Source organism: Terrapene carolina, unplaced genomic scaffold (genome assembly GCF_002925995.2).
Source record: "Terrapene carolina triunguis isolate 2854851 unplaced genomic scaffold, T_m_triunguis-2.0 Scaffold58, whole genome shotgun sequence".
NCBI lineage: Eukaryota > Metazoa > Chordata > Testudines > Emydidae > Terrapene > Terrapene triunguis.
Genome location: NW_020664409.1, coordinates 80861108 through 80876511, shown reverse-complemented (window position 1 = coordinate 80876511; position 15404 = coordinate 80861108).

Sequence of the window (15404 nt, the reverse complement as noted above, 5' to 3'; positions counted from 1 at the left end):
ATTTTTATCAATGCCCTGGGAGAGTACATAAAGTTTGCAGATGACGCAAAAGTTGTGTGTGTGTGTGTGGGGGGGGGGTGTTAAATAATGAAGAGGACAGGTCACTGATCTGGTGATCTGGTTCACCTGGTAAGTTGGGCAAAAGCAAACAATATTTATTTACTATGGCTTAATGTAAATGTATATATCTAGGAACAAAGAATGTAGGCATAGGCGCTGACTCCATGGGTGCTCCAGCCCCGGAGCACCCATGGGGAAAAAATGGTGGGTTCTGAGCACCCACTGGCAGCCCCTCTATCAGCACCTTCCCCTCCTCCCAGTGCATCCTGCCCATCAGCGCCTCCCCCTCCCTCCCTGCACGTCCTGCCCACCGCGATCAGCTGTTTTGCATCATGCAGGAGGCTCTGGGGGATGGGGGAGAGCGAAGATGTGGTGTGCTCAGGAGAGAGGCTGGAATGGGGCAGGAAGAGGAGGGGTGGGGGTGGAGCATGGGGTGGGGTGGGGGGGCAGGGCGGAGGTGGGGGCCTTGGGGGAAGGGGTGGAGTGGGGTTGGGCCTGGGGCAGAGCCAGGGGTTGAGCAGCCCCTGGCATATTGGAAAGTCGGCGCCTGTGAATGTAGGCCATACTTACAGGATGGGGGACTGAATCCTCAGAAGCAGTGACTCTGAAAAAGATATGAGGGTTATGGTGGATAATCCGCTGAATATGAACTCTCAATGCAGTGCTGTAGCCAAAAGAGCTAATGCAATCCTTGGATGCATAAACAGGGGACTCTTAAGTAGGAACAGAGAGGTTATTTTATTTCTGTTTTTGGCACTGGTGAGACTGCTGCTGTAACACTGTGTCTATTTCTGGTGTCCTCAATTCAAGAAGGATGTTGATAAATTGGAGAGGGTTCAGAGAAGCACGACAAGAATGATTAAAGGACTAATAAACATACATGAGTGATAGACTCAAGGAGAACAAGCTGTGTAGCTTAAGAAAGAGAAGTTGAAGGGGTGACTTGATCACAGTCTGTAAGTACCTACATGGGAAACTAGTATTTGATAATGGGCTCTTCAATCCAGCAGAAAAAGGTATAACGAGATCTAATGGCTGGAAATTAAAGATAGACAAATTCAGGCTGGAAAAAAGGCATAAATTAGGTTAATTAACCATTGGAACAATTTACCAGTTCTTCAGCACTGGCAATTTTTAAATCGAGATTGGATGTTTTTCAAAAAGATCTGCTCTAGGAATTATTGTGGGTAAATTCTATGGCCTGTGTTATACAGGAGGTCAGAATCGATGATCACAGTGGTCCCTTCTGGCTTTGGAATCTGTAAACGTTTATTAACTAATATTGGGATTCCTCCATGACCTTTCCACGTGGCTTATCCAGAACACCTCATCCAGTTCTGGAAGAGCACTTCCTCTAGTTCCCTGGGATCCAAAAAACTCAGTTTGACTCCAGCTTATCACTCAGGTTACTTTATTATGCATGTAACATCTCCTTGCCCACACGGGCAAGGCCCAGACGCAGGGGTTTAGGTACAATTCCAATTCATGTCACACACTACACAGTTTATATACATCTTCCCTAGCTACTAACATCTATACTTCTTGCCCATAAGGACAAGGTTTGCCAGGTGTCTGGTTTTTGACTGGAATGCCCGGTCGAAAAGGGACTCTGGCGGCTCTGGTCAGCACTGCTGACTGGGCCGTTAAAAGTACAGTTGGCGGTGCGGCAAGGTTAAGGCAGGCTCCCTGCATGCCGTGGCTCTGCACAGCTCCCGGAAGCAGCGACATGTCCACCCTCTGGCTCCTACACGTAGGGGAAGCCAGGAGGCTCCGCACGCTGTCCCCACCCCTAAAGCAGGTTCTGCAGCTCCCATTGTCCGGGAACTGCAGGCAATGGGAACTGCGGGTGCAGCGCCTGCGGACACAGAAGCACACAGAGCTGCCTGGCCATGCCTCCGTGTAGGAGCTGTAGGGGGGACATGCCGTTGCTACTGGGAGGTGCTTGAGGTAAGCGGTGCCCGGAGCCTGCACTCCTGACCCCCACCTGTGTCCCAACCCCCTGCCCCAGCCCTGATCCCCCTCCCACCCTCCGAACCACTCAGTCCCAGCCTGGAGCCCCCTCCTGCACCCCAAATCCCTCATCCCCAGTCCCACCCCAGAGTCCACACCCTCAGCTGGAGTCCTCACTCCCCCACACCCCAACCCTCTGCCTCAGCACAGAGCCCCCTCCTGAACCCCTCATTTCTGCACATTGGAACCCGCACCCCCAGCCCAGAGCCCGTACTCCTTCCCACACTCCAACCTCCTGCCTCAGCCCGGAGCCCCCTCAGCACCCTGACCTTCTCATTTTTTATGGCCCCACCCAGAGCCCGCACCCCCAGCCAGAGCCCTCATCCCCTCCCACACCCCAACCCCAACCCCAACCCCAACCCCCTGAGCCAGCCCTGTGAAAATGAGCAAGTGAGTGAGGGTGGAGAGAGCAAGCGAAAGAGAGAGAGGGGGATGGAGTGAGCAGGGGGCAGGACTTTGGAGAAGGAGCAGGACCTCAGACAAGGGGTGGGGCAGAGGGTGGGGCAAGGGTGTTCGGTTTTGTATGAGTAGAAAGTCGGCAACCCTAATAAGGACCAATCGCTTTGCAGATTGAATAAGGCAAGTTAATCAATTCAGGGTGTACCTGTCTACTTTGTTTACTATAAACGTATCCACAATAGTTAGTTCAGTTAATTTCTGCCTCGCTTACTATAAACATTCACAATAATTAACTGTTTCAGCAATTACTTGTTCAGCAGTTATTTGTTTAGGCTTGTCTTGTCTTAACTTGGGCCTACTCATGTCAGCTAAGGTAGCCCTACAATGAAGAGTACAACACAAGTTCACTCAAATATTCTCATTAAGCCTGGCTACTCAAAAAAACTCCTCCCTCACTAGAAAGCCGCTCCCACATCCCTTATATCAAAGTGGAATGACAAGTCACCTGCCTCAGGGAATCAGCAGAACCTACTTAACCCCAGTGTCAATGGTAGGTTTAGAACTCAGGTGTTCCTGGCTTCCACTCCCAAGTTTGGATGACAGCCCTCAAGAAATTGACTTCTCAATTTGTTTGTTACATATGGGCCCGATCCTTTATTCATAGTGCATCACAAACCTCCAGTGACCTAAGTGAGAGTTTTGCTCAGGCCCTAGCCTTACAAATAGTGTTTGTTATTTGATTGTAGAATGTCAACAGTTTGGAGCAGAATGTGTATTTTCTCCTGGTACAGGATTAAGCACATGGAAGGCACTTAATAAATACTAATTATAAGCAGCAGAAATGACACTGTCAAAGGCATTCTCATAAATCATGTTAGTCGCATAATAAACATGAGCAATGATTTACAACAAAATACCTCAGGGCTGATTGACTAAGCAGATACCGAATCATTCAAAATCCTCTTGTGATTTACTTCATTTCATGTATGCTTTCACACGTGTATGTGATGTTCTTGTGTCATGTTCAATTTGCATAAGCAGCATCCCAAATCAAATCTAAAAAAAGCAGAACCTGGCACAGATATTCAGCCCTGTTATTTTCAGTAGCTTAACATTCTAAAGGCAAGTTGAGATATGTCCATCCTCCAGGAGTTTGCCCTCATAATGAGCAGGGACTTTGGGACTTGGCCATGGTGTCTTAAATGCCCTAAATCCTTTGTAACGTGAATAAAATGGGATACAGGCTGTTATTTTGAAAGAGAAAATAGCTCCACCATAGAGGAATGATGAGTTAATTTGAGGTGTTAATTGAATGTATTCCTTGTTCATGACACCAAAAACAAAAAGGTGAGCAGCGATAATTTGTATCCAAACATGAGGAGAGAGTTTAAAATCTGGCAGTGCGAAGGGGACAGAATGCACAGCAGAGCCCTTTATTAATTCATGCCGTAGCTGACAAATAGCTTCACATATCTTACATCTCGCTGAGAAATCAACAGAGCTAACCAAATGAGTTCAATTCTTTAAACTTTCGAACATTTAGGTTTGACACTCTTGGGGTGGTGGTGGTGTGTGTGTGAGAGAGAGAGAGACATTTAGGTCCCAAGCACATTTTTAGAGCCATCTTAATAAGGAAAAATAATAGAGATTTACTTTAAAAAAATGAAAGCTGAGAGTCTTTTTACAAGCACCAAAGAATAATTCTATTAACAAGGGGCTCATCAAACCCCCAAAGTCCTTTGGTCAGTATACCATCCTTCTGATAGCCAGTATATACTGATAATTAATGTTCCCTTCAGAACATATTTAAGACTGTGGTTTTAATGAATGTATTAGATATGGACTAGCCACAAAATTCAGATCCACATTTGGAGGTAGAAATATCCATTCCTCTCCCCCAGGTGTTTAGATCTGGGCCTATGGTGCTTTGACATGACCTGCCATAGTTACAAAACTCAGGTCTAGATTTGGACTCACCACACAAAGACTCGGGGTTTGTGTTCACGCCCATCTGTGTTAAACCCAGTTATTGAGTATAGAGAACAATTCAGTCAGCAAATACAGAACTGCTGACATGAAAATTAACTGGTTTGTGATTGCTTCAGGGACATGGATCTGAGTGTAATTCTTGGACAGCTGGTTCTCTAGCAGGTGCTGATAACATTGAAGCAGCAGGTCACACTAGCTCACCACTGGAACAGGCTTTACATCCACAGTGTGGCCATGCCCCTGCTGTTTCAATGGTCTCTATGGAACAAGGCAGGCAGCAAGATTAGAAAGCACCGTCTCTAAATTATGCAAAATGTGAGTATAATTAAATATGATGCAAGAAAAGGATCCTTTATATTTGATGACTCTCTTCATCATTAGATATTTCAACAGTGCATATTCTGCATAACATTAAAGTGCGGGTACATGTTAAATTTTCTATGTAGATCTATGCAGAATAGAATACAAACTATTGCATAAAACTTGCAAAATGTAATATTTGCCTCCATTGTAATACTGTTTGCATCTGAGTCATTCTATGAGTATCATATAGCAATGTCTATTATAGAAACTGGATTTACCAAGTAGGCACTGGCCTGCATTCGGGGTGATACAGAACTGCACATCCCCAGGAGACACAATGGCTCTCACAGCTCCCTAGCAAGCAGAGAGAGTGTGTTTAGTGTACTACCCCTTAGGAGGGTGCAGCATGCATTCCCTTCCATGGCCAACCACCTGTGCTAGCTGATATGGTGGGAGAGCACAGGCATAGACCTGTTTCCTCCCTGCTGCCTTTGAGGGTCCTAGTGTCCTAGGGATGCTAGCAAAGTGCAGTCTCTACACCAGGGGTCTCAAACTCCCGGCCCACAAGCCATCTGCGGCTTGCGAACCTCCCCAGTGTGGCCCACGAGGCTCCAGCAGTTTTGGGGCCGGGTCTCTCCCTTGGCCCCACCTGCCACCCCCAGGCGACTTACAATGGCCCGGGGCCCCGGCGGCGCAGCGGAGGTGAGCGGTGTCTGCCTGTTTACTCCATGTGTCTGCTGAGCCCTCCCTACGGCCCCAGGGCAGGGCTGTGCCTCCGCGCTGCCCTTGCCCCGAGCACCCCTGCAGCCAATGGGAAGCTGCAGGGGCGGTGCCTGGGGGCAGCAGCATGTGGAGGCCCCCCATCCTGCCCTGCCTTGGAGCCCCAGGTAAGCGCTGCACCCCTGACTCCCTCCTAGAGCCTGCACCCCCTCCCCACCTCTCCCTCCCGCCCCCAAACTCCCTCCCAGAGCCTGCACCCCCTCCCCTTTCCCACACACCCCCTCCAGCCCCCAAACTCCCTGCCAGAGCCTGCAACCCCACCCCCTCCTCCTGCAGCTCCACCCCCTGCCCCAGCCCAGAACCTGCACCCAGCACCCAAACTCCATCCCAGAGCCTGCACCCCAGACCCCCGCACCCAAACTCCCTCCCAGAGCCTGCACCCCAATCCCCTACCCCAGACCTCCTCCCCCATCCAAACTCCCTCCCAGGGCCTTAGGCAGGTGAGGGGGTGGAGTTTTTTGGGAGGCAGAGTTTTGTGGGGGCGGGTTCTGGGTGGCATGAGTGACATTATTGGCCCGCTGGGAGGATTTGAGGACTGGCACTGGCCCTAAGGTAAATTGAGTTTGAGATCCCTGCTCTACACAAAGGAAAGCACAGGGCTTGTAAATGTGCTTGACTCCTGCATGAATGGGGGTGTGGTTGTAAGGGCAGGAAGCTTCTGCATCCAGACAGACTACTGGAAAGAGAGATGGGTGTCAGTTGGCTGGTGGGGGATTTTATACACTTTCAGTTCCAGATTACTGGAACATAGAGGCGTGTGCTCTGTCCCCAGTGGCTGACTGTTGAAATGGGTTCCATCACTGAACGTCAGGGCATGTGATCACATAGTGGGGATTTGCAGAAGCAGTGTCATGAAGAACAAATTCTCCTACTGTCTGCTCATTCTTTCTTCAGATCTGAGTAAACCTGCAAAATCCATGTGGCAAAAACAAAACCTGTAGCCCAGAAAATTCTTAACAACTGGAGAGTCAAGAGTCCAGTTACCTATGTGTGTTTTATCCTTCTAATGCCAGATTGTTATCCTTGGATAACTAGGTTCTGGACCAGGGGTGGCCAACCTGTGGCTCTGGAGCCGCATGCGGCTCTTCAGAGGTTAATATGTGGCTCCTTGCTAACTTTCCAATGTGCTGTGCTGTGCTCACTGCTCAACCCCCTGCTCTGCCCCAGGTCTTGCCACCACTCCACCCCTTCCCCCAAGGCCCCTGCCCCTTTCCTCGAACCTGCCATGCCCTCGCTCCTCCCCCCTCCACACCAGAGCCTCCTGCACTGCAAAACAGCTGATTGCGGCGGGTGGGAGGCGTGGGGAGAGAGGAGAAGGCGCTGATTGGCGGGGCTGCCAGTGGGAGGGAGGCGCAGGTGGGTAGCGGATGCGGGGCTGCTCACATATTATTGTGGCTCTTTGGCAATGTTCTTTGGTAAATTCTGGCTCCTTCTCAGGCTCAGGTTGGCCACCCTTCTTCTGGACAGTAACCACTGAGGCTGCCTGATGCCTGAACTGGTGTATAAAACCTGTTCAGGAGTGACCCTTGCAAAGTGATAGGAACTCCCAACTTACTGATTTGATTAACAATGCTCATAACTGCTGTTCTTTTTCTTTTCACCTCTGCCTGGTTGAGCACCGTAGATCTATCTGCTCCTCAGAATTGGTACTCAATGAGGACAGATGCTGTTGCCACTTCATTTTGACCTCTTTTCCTCTGAACTATTTAATCCCTGTAGAGTGTAAGCAAAGTTCTTCTCCAAAATAGAACAGAGTATCTTAGAAACTGTCTCCAGCTGTAGGTAATATAGTTCTGGCATATTTCCTGCTGGTCTCTTTGGATTTATGCAGTACTGCAATTAATATAACTGACAGAAGGCAGTATTTTAGCTGTTATAAGATGCAGTATTCATACATTTACTGGTGTTCATTTTGTCCTCATGATGGTGAAGAATATTTCATTTTGTGACACAATGTGCTGCAGGAACAAACAGCAGTTAATACCAGTCAACACTGCATTACATTTTGATCATTTACTCTTCTGATCAACCTGGATCTGTCTAAGCAAGGTCAGCTTATATTGTCCTTTCCAGCATTTAAATTCCAGGGCAGGCAGAAGCGAAGATCAGCTTTTGTAAATGTTTGTTCTCTGAGTCATTGTTTTCATACATGGGTCTGCTTTGCTGTTACATTATATATTTCAATTAAAAATAAAAGGAGAAAATTAAATGTTGTTTAAAAATATTAAAGGAAATGAAATAATGGTTTAAACTGAACAGCAGTTACTTGCATGAGTTAACTTACAGGAGCAATGAAACTACTCCAATGAATAAGTGCTACTCAGTGTGAGTAGAAGTTGCAGGATCTGGCCTATTATATTACAGACAGGACTCAAATGAAAATCTTGGGCCTGGTGTACATTTAAAAATTAGATTGACCTACGTGAAACATTTTGTGCACGGTGAGCCATAGCTAGGTTAGCTAATGCCTCCAGGAGAGGTGGATTAACTACATTGATGGAAAAACCCGTTCTGCCAATGTAGCTGTGCAGCAGCCAGGGCCAGCTCCAGGCACCAGCCGAGCAAGCTCGTGCTTGGGGCGGCAGATTTCAAAGGGCGGAATTCCATCTAATCCTTTTTTTTTTGGTTTTGGTTTTTTTTTGCACTTCACCGCTTTGGCCGCCCCTGCAGGTTTTTTCTTTTTGGTTTACTGCTCCCGCCGCCCTGTAGGGGGCGGAGGAGGGGAGCGCCCTGCATCAAGCCCGGTAGGGCAGCCCGCGTCTTTCCCTGCCTGCCGAATGGAGCGGCGCGGAGCCCTCCCAGCAGGCGGCGCAGCGGGCGGGGCCGCATGGCAAGCGCCCCGCTTAAGGAAGCCCTGGCCGCCTGCCTTCTCTCCCCCCCCTCCCCCCCGCTGTCCGGGGACTGCAGGGCCGGGAGTCCCCCTGCACCCATGCTCCCACCGCCCCGCAGGTATTTTTTGTTTGTTTTTATTTTTTCTTTCCTTCGCCGCTCCGGCAGGCGGGCCAGTTTGTCGTCCCCCCCGCCCGCCGCTCCGGCCGGGGGCAGGTTTGTTTCTCCCCGCCCTTTGCTGCTCCGGCCGGCTGGTTTGTCCCCCCCCCTTTGCTGCTCTGGCCGGCTGGTTTGTTCTGCCCCCTCCCGCTTTGCCACTCCGGCCGGGGGCAGGTTTGTTTCCCAGGTCCCCCCCACCCCCGCTTTTGCCGTCCTGGCCGGTTTGTTGTCTCCCCCTCCCACCTCCGGCTGGGGGCAGGTTTGTTTCCCTCCCCCGCCTTTGCTGCTCCGGCCGGGGGCAGGTTTGTTTTCCTCCTCCTCCTCCCCCCCCCCCCGCTGCTCCGGCCGGCCGGGCGCTTTTTGCTTTGGGCGGCAAAAAAGCCAGAGCCGGCCCTGGCAGCAGCTGTAGTGTAGACATACCTTTGAATCCAAACATTGCTGAAATTTGAGGAAGTTATGGCTAGAGCTGATCTTTGTACTTTCCAAGCAAATATTGTTTGAGCTGTGAATGAGGTGAAGGCTAACATCGTGATGAGACATTCAAGGTCAAAGCCCTGAGGAACATAACATATGATTGTAACAGAGCAGTTAGGTGCAGATGTGGCTAACACATCTGTTATGTGGACATAGTCTCTTTAGAACCAGGAGTTGCTGGGTGTTGTAATCTCCAGACAGGGAACAAAGTGGTCATCTGATGAAACATCTGTATGACTGCCTGCTGGGGACTATATGCAAGAGGACTGTTGTCTCCTTACTAAAACTCAGGGGGGTGTTTTGGTTGGTTAGCTCCCAGTACCAAAGAAAGGGGAAGGGTCGATGGGAAATCAGGACCCTGAGACTGACAGTCCCCAAGAACAATGGGGAGAGGCCAATGCTCCAGGTCAGCCTGATTGACAGGGCGGGCAGGCTAATCCGGGAGTTAGGAGGCCAGGGGGCTCCCGTCCTCCATGTGAGCTGGAATTGCCTGGGTCAGACAGAGTGGGGCAGAGCTAAGGAGAAAGCAGGGGCGCAAGCTGAGCTGGGGAGCAGAGCCGTGCCAGCCAGAGGGGCCAGAAAAGCAGCTCAGGAAGCAGGTCAGTGCTGGGAGCAGAGTCACAGAATCAGAGCCAGAGGGGCCAGAGAAGCAGCCCAGGGAGGCAGAGCAGCAGCAGCAGCTGTGCTGAGGCAGAGTGGAGTTGAAGCTGGAGCTGGAGCTGAGGCAGAGTGGTGAAGCTGGAGCTGGGGCTGGAGCAGTCCAGAGCCGAGTGCGGTGAGCGGCTGGGGAGAGCGAGGGGGACCCTAGGCTGAAGGCCCAGTGCAGGGAGACGCCCCCAGCCTTGCAGGCCAGACTTGGAGGGAGATCGTAACCCCGATGGGGCAGGGGTGACGCTGGGAAGAAGGGTCCTGCCACTGGAGCCTGAGAGCGTGTGGCCACCGCCAGAGCAAGTGTTCGACCTGCAGTATCCCTGCAGCACAGCCAGGGCCTGAGAAGGGGCCTGGGACTTGTGAGGAACAGACTGAACTGCCCTGACATTCCAGAGACAGCTGGTTGTGACGTCCCCGTGCCACAGAGAGGGGTGATGTGTTTTCCTTTAACCTTTCCCATTTTTTCCTTATTTTTTTAAATTGGTTGCTGTTTAATAAATTGTATTTGCTTTGAACTGTATGTAATGATCAGTGGGTCAGGGAAGCATACAGTGCAGAGAAAGCACCCCGGAGTGGGGACACCCTCGCCCCTGCCCTAAGTGACTACGACAAGGATGGGGGGGTCGAGCCCCCCAGGAATCCTGGGCCCAGCCTTGTTGGGGTTACGAGGACTTTGACACACAGGAGAGTGGAAGGGGAGCCGTCAAGGTCAGGCAGGCCTCTGGGTAAAGGAAGTGGGAGCAAGGACTCAGATCCTTTGCTAGCCCACTTCACCAGGTAATGTATAAGCCAGGAAAGTTCCCCACAATAGCGGGACCATTCCCCCACTTACATATATAAAGGAATGTTCCTGGCTCAGTCATGGGAAAATGAGGATTGAGGTAAGACCCTGAGGGAAGTCTATACATGGAGTCCTGGCAGGAAGCATAAATGATATCCAGGAACTATTACATAAGGGGAAGAACGTGTCTGATCCTGCTTGCTGAAATCTGGAAAAGCTGCTCCTTGCTTATCAAGTCTTTTGTGTTATTTTGATTCTATTTTGGAATTTGTTTTAAGAACTGCAGCAGAATCTGGACTTCGCTTTAGTTCCCCAACTGGTGTATCTGACCACTAGCTTACAATGACCATAACTCTATCCAGTTATGCTCTAATACACCAATGGGCTTTGCTGAACTGTCTGAGTTTGGCTTCCCCTTAGTGGGAATCAGCTGCTCTCCTTGGATGTGGCTCCTTGAATAGGGAAGAAAGCATGTGGCCTGTCTGCCAAGCACTATTCATGGTGCCATAATGAGCGGTCACTCCCAGTAGATTATGCAGTTGGTCATAACATAATTCTCCCTCTCTTAACATAATTCTTCCATGCTTTAATCAGCAGTGAAATAAGTTAAGTATCAACACTGTTAACTATTATAATTGCATATTGGACTTAACTCACTTAGATAAATGGGGCAGTTCACATGCCCTAAAGCTATTCTTTCAGGGTACCTGCAGATGCAGTGTATGTCTTCACTGCAGAGTTAACTCAAGTTATCTACACTCAAGTTACTCCTCTTGAGTTAACCGAGCTCAAGTGAGAGCAGTCATGGTGTGAAATAACAGTTGAGCTGTTGTCTAGCACTGCATTGACTTGTATGTGGTGCTAAGATGTCTGTCTTGGTTATAGTTTACCTTGATCTCCAGAACCTTAGGGGCTAGACACTTTTTTGTTTTAATTAAAGTGGAGAGTCTGCAGTGTAAAATGGCAGCTCAAAAGGTGGTGGTATGTTGTACAGCCCTGAAATCTCCGAATTCTGGTCCCATGCACATACTTCAGTGCTTTGCTGGATCGTGGCTTAAATGCAGGATTGCGAGTCTCAGTCCACTGTCTTAATCACAAGAATATCCTTCCTGTCCCGCATGCAAAGAGACTGTTCCTGCAAGGTGCTATGCACCTACTGCAATATGTAGAGTGCCTTCAACTTCCATTGAGTTCAATGAGAATTGGGGGCACTTAGCATATATCAGGAGTGCCAGAAGAAACTCAACACCTCACAGGACACCCAAACTCTCATCAGCAGCCTAAAAATGCCCCACCCCCACTAGTTATAAGTTGTTAATATTTTTATTATCTTGTTCATTTCTCATTCTCTTTCTTTTATGCTATTATCTTTTCCACCAATACAATGGGCAGTAGGCCAAGGAAGTGATTATTCTGAATGGATCTAAAATAAAAGCAAATCAAATATAATGCAGCTGCAATAAGATTTTTCCCTAGGCAATTAAGCTTAAGTGATTGATCAGAAGATTCCAATCTAATTTTCCCATAATGTATGCAATTTTGGATAACTAAACTCAGTGGAGAGGCACATACAGTTCAGAATGCCAAAGCGATTCCGAAAATTTTTTTATTAAAAAATAAATAGAGAAAAGTAATCATAGCTTTTGATGGAGCATGTCTGGAGATGTACCAGGAGATCTGATAAATTACTAATAAATTGCCTACTGTATGCTATTCAAAGGATCAATAAGATAAGGAAAGAAAAAATTATCCATTGTCCAATAAGTGGTCAGTAATTTTTGCTTAGAATATTATAAGTAAAATGTATAATGGATATTTCACAGTGTCTGGCAATGCTGCTGTACAGTAGTTCTGTTTCTGTCAGCATTTCCATAATTATTTCTCATCTGTTTTTTAAGAATTTTATAACTTTGCTGATTCTATTCATTATTAAATTAAAATATTGTTTTCCAGTTGTGGAAGTTTGTTTCTCACTACCTATTAGTGGCCATCAAAGGCCTCAGAAACAGCTGTGGGAATGGAGCTTGCCATAAAATGGGTGGGAGCGTTACACACACGGGACTGTTGGGCTTTTGGGTGTGTAGCGCTGTTAGAACTTGTATTTATAGATCGTTAAAAGGGAATTGGATGCAGCAGTGTGAACTGACTGTAATGTTAGCAGAGAGACTAGACTCCAGGTGCTCAGGTGAAGAGGTAGAGACTGACCTCAAAAAAGGCAAGTAGATGACACAGTGCTTGTGTACAGCATCTTTTTGATGCTATGTATATACTTGGGATTTGCTACAGATAGGCAGAATTGCTCCAGTAAAGCAAGAAGTCAGGCACAGAGAGTGGTGCCCTCAACACATGGGAAAAGTCACTGTGGAATGTCTGATATCGCAGGGTTATAGAATTCTGTAGGGTCTGATTTGCCAGTTACAATGACACTTGGCTGTTCTGTAAAATAACTATGCTTAGACTCTTACAGCAACCACACCTTGTATCAGACTAGGCATCAACCAGCAGCAGTGGTAAATGGTAAAGATTTTCTATCTATTAAACAATTATTAACCATGTGCTGTGTTAACATGAAATGTGTTTTTAGCCAACTATGTCTCTACTCAGTTAGAGAAATGGCTGATGCAGAATAGGTGTGGGAAGGTTTAGGAAATCCAGCTTTATAAGGTGCAGGAAGAAGAGAAAGAATGCAGGAAGGAGTATGTAAACAATACCGCATATTGTACCCATATGGTTATCGCAAGATTCTTTCAGCTTTCCCAAAAGGGAACAGCATGATGTGAAATACTTTTATTCTTGAAGCAGATGTGTAGCCTGCAGTAACGATACTTCAAGAGTCATTATCAGACAACGATAAAGTAAATAGTAAAAGTTGTTAAGAAAGTACTAGTATTTTTGTCAGGACTCTGACGTACCGGACCCTAGAGAACCCTGAGGGAAAACAAGAAGGAGCAGACCTATAAGGGTTTGGAGCATGTATACAGCAGATTATTAGAGGAAACAACTATAATAAAATGAGGCAGTCAGCTTTATTCCTTATGGAGAAACTCTGCAACAGTCTGCTATGAATAGGGTTGCCAACTTTCTACTTGCACAAAACCTAACACCTTTGCCCCATCTGTCATCCGAGGCCCCGTCCATGCCCCACCCCTTCTCCAAGGCCCCACCCCACACTCCATCCCCCCCTCCCTCTGTCGCTTGGTCTCCCCACCCTCACTCACTCACTCATTTTCACCAGGCTGGCTCAGGGGGCTGGGGTTCGGGAGGGGGTGAGGGCTCCAACAGGAGGTGCGGGCTCTAGGGTGGGGTCAGGGATGAGGAGTTTGGGGTGAAGGAGGGGGCTCCGGGCTGGGGGGTGGAGCCGAGGGGTTCAGGATGCAGGAGGGGGCTCCGGGCTGGGGCAGGGGGTTAGGGTGTGTGGGGGGATGAGGGCTCCGGCTGGGGGTGCGAGCTCTGATGTGGTGATCGGGATGAGGGATCTGGGGTGCAGGAGGGGGTCCAGGATGGGGCTGAGGGGTTCTGAATACAGGAGGTGGCTTTGGTCTGGGTCAGGGGATTGGGGCACAGGGGGAGGTCAGGGGTGCAGGCTCCAGCAGCTTACCTCAAGCAGCTCCCGGAAGCAGTGGCATGTCCCCGCTCCAGCTCCTACATGGAGGCGTGGCCAGGCAGCTCTGCATGCTGTGGTTCCCAGCCAGTCAGAGCTGCGTGGGCGGTACTAGGGGTGGGGGCAGCGTGTGGGGCCTCCCGTCTGCCTCTGGCGGAGGGGTGACATGCCGACTGCTTCCCGGGAGCCGCACGGTGCAGAGGCTAGCAGGGAGCCTGCCAGTCCCGCTTCATGGCGCCGCCAACCAGACAGTCAACGGCCCACCAGGGTCCCTTTTTGACCAGGTATTCCAGTTGAAAACCAGGCACCTGGTCACCCTAGCTATGAATCTGTAACTAGGGTTGGTTGTGTATGTGACTGGCCTGAATGGAGTTAACTTCTGAAAGCAAAAAAAGAAAGAAAGAAAGAATGAAAGTGGCAGCATGTTTGTTTTCTAAGGGGAAGTTACGTTTCAGAACAGTTCTGATCAGAAGGAACTTGATGAATCAGAAGCGGGGACTATAAATGCCATATTTATAAATAATATTGAAATGTGAGTGTGATGAAGCAGAGAAACTGCCCGCTGACACGACAGGAGTTTGAGAGAGCCTTTGGGAAGGAAAGAAACTCTCAGTCTGACTGACTGGCGAAGAGGCAGGCGCTAGCTCCATCCCTACTGGAGGGAAAGGGTCACTAGCCTGCCAGCTGAGGCAGCAACCAGGAAGGAAGCACCATCTCCCTGACTAAAGGAGGCTGGGAAGAGACTTAGGAGCATCTGGCCTGAGGGGTAACTGGGTGACTGAAACACTGAGATCTTGTGGGGTTCCAGCCCCACCGAATTTACAGCTGCCCCACCCAGAGGAACCTGGGACTGCAGCAGAATGCTGCCAAAGGTCCATGAGGGGGCGCTACTAGAGACAAGCCACCACCGCGACTTGGATTATAGGGGCCATGTCCCAAACTGAAGGGGCAACAGTAGAAAGTAGCCCAGGGCAGTGGACATAGACTACCCAGTGGGAGGTCCCCTTCGAGTGACCACTTGTCCCTAACTAGGTGGGACAGTTGCAAAATGTAGATTTCAAGTCCTGGCCCTGGGCTGAATGACCCCAGGACAGCATTTGTCCTGGATTCCCCTTAACTCAATTTGAACATACTGCTTAGCAATGGTCAAACTATAGCAATAACAGTGCAGTGCAAAGCCCTGCCACTACCACATTCACAGTGCTTACCCAGCCCCCAAATGACTGACACATTGTGTAGCCAATCTAAGACATAACTTATTGTCTCAGTATCACGTGATTTGTTACACTTCTCACATGTTCCCAAATGGATGAAACTAATCTGCTTTGGAGATGCAGGGTATGTCTACACTACGGGATTACTCCGATT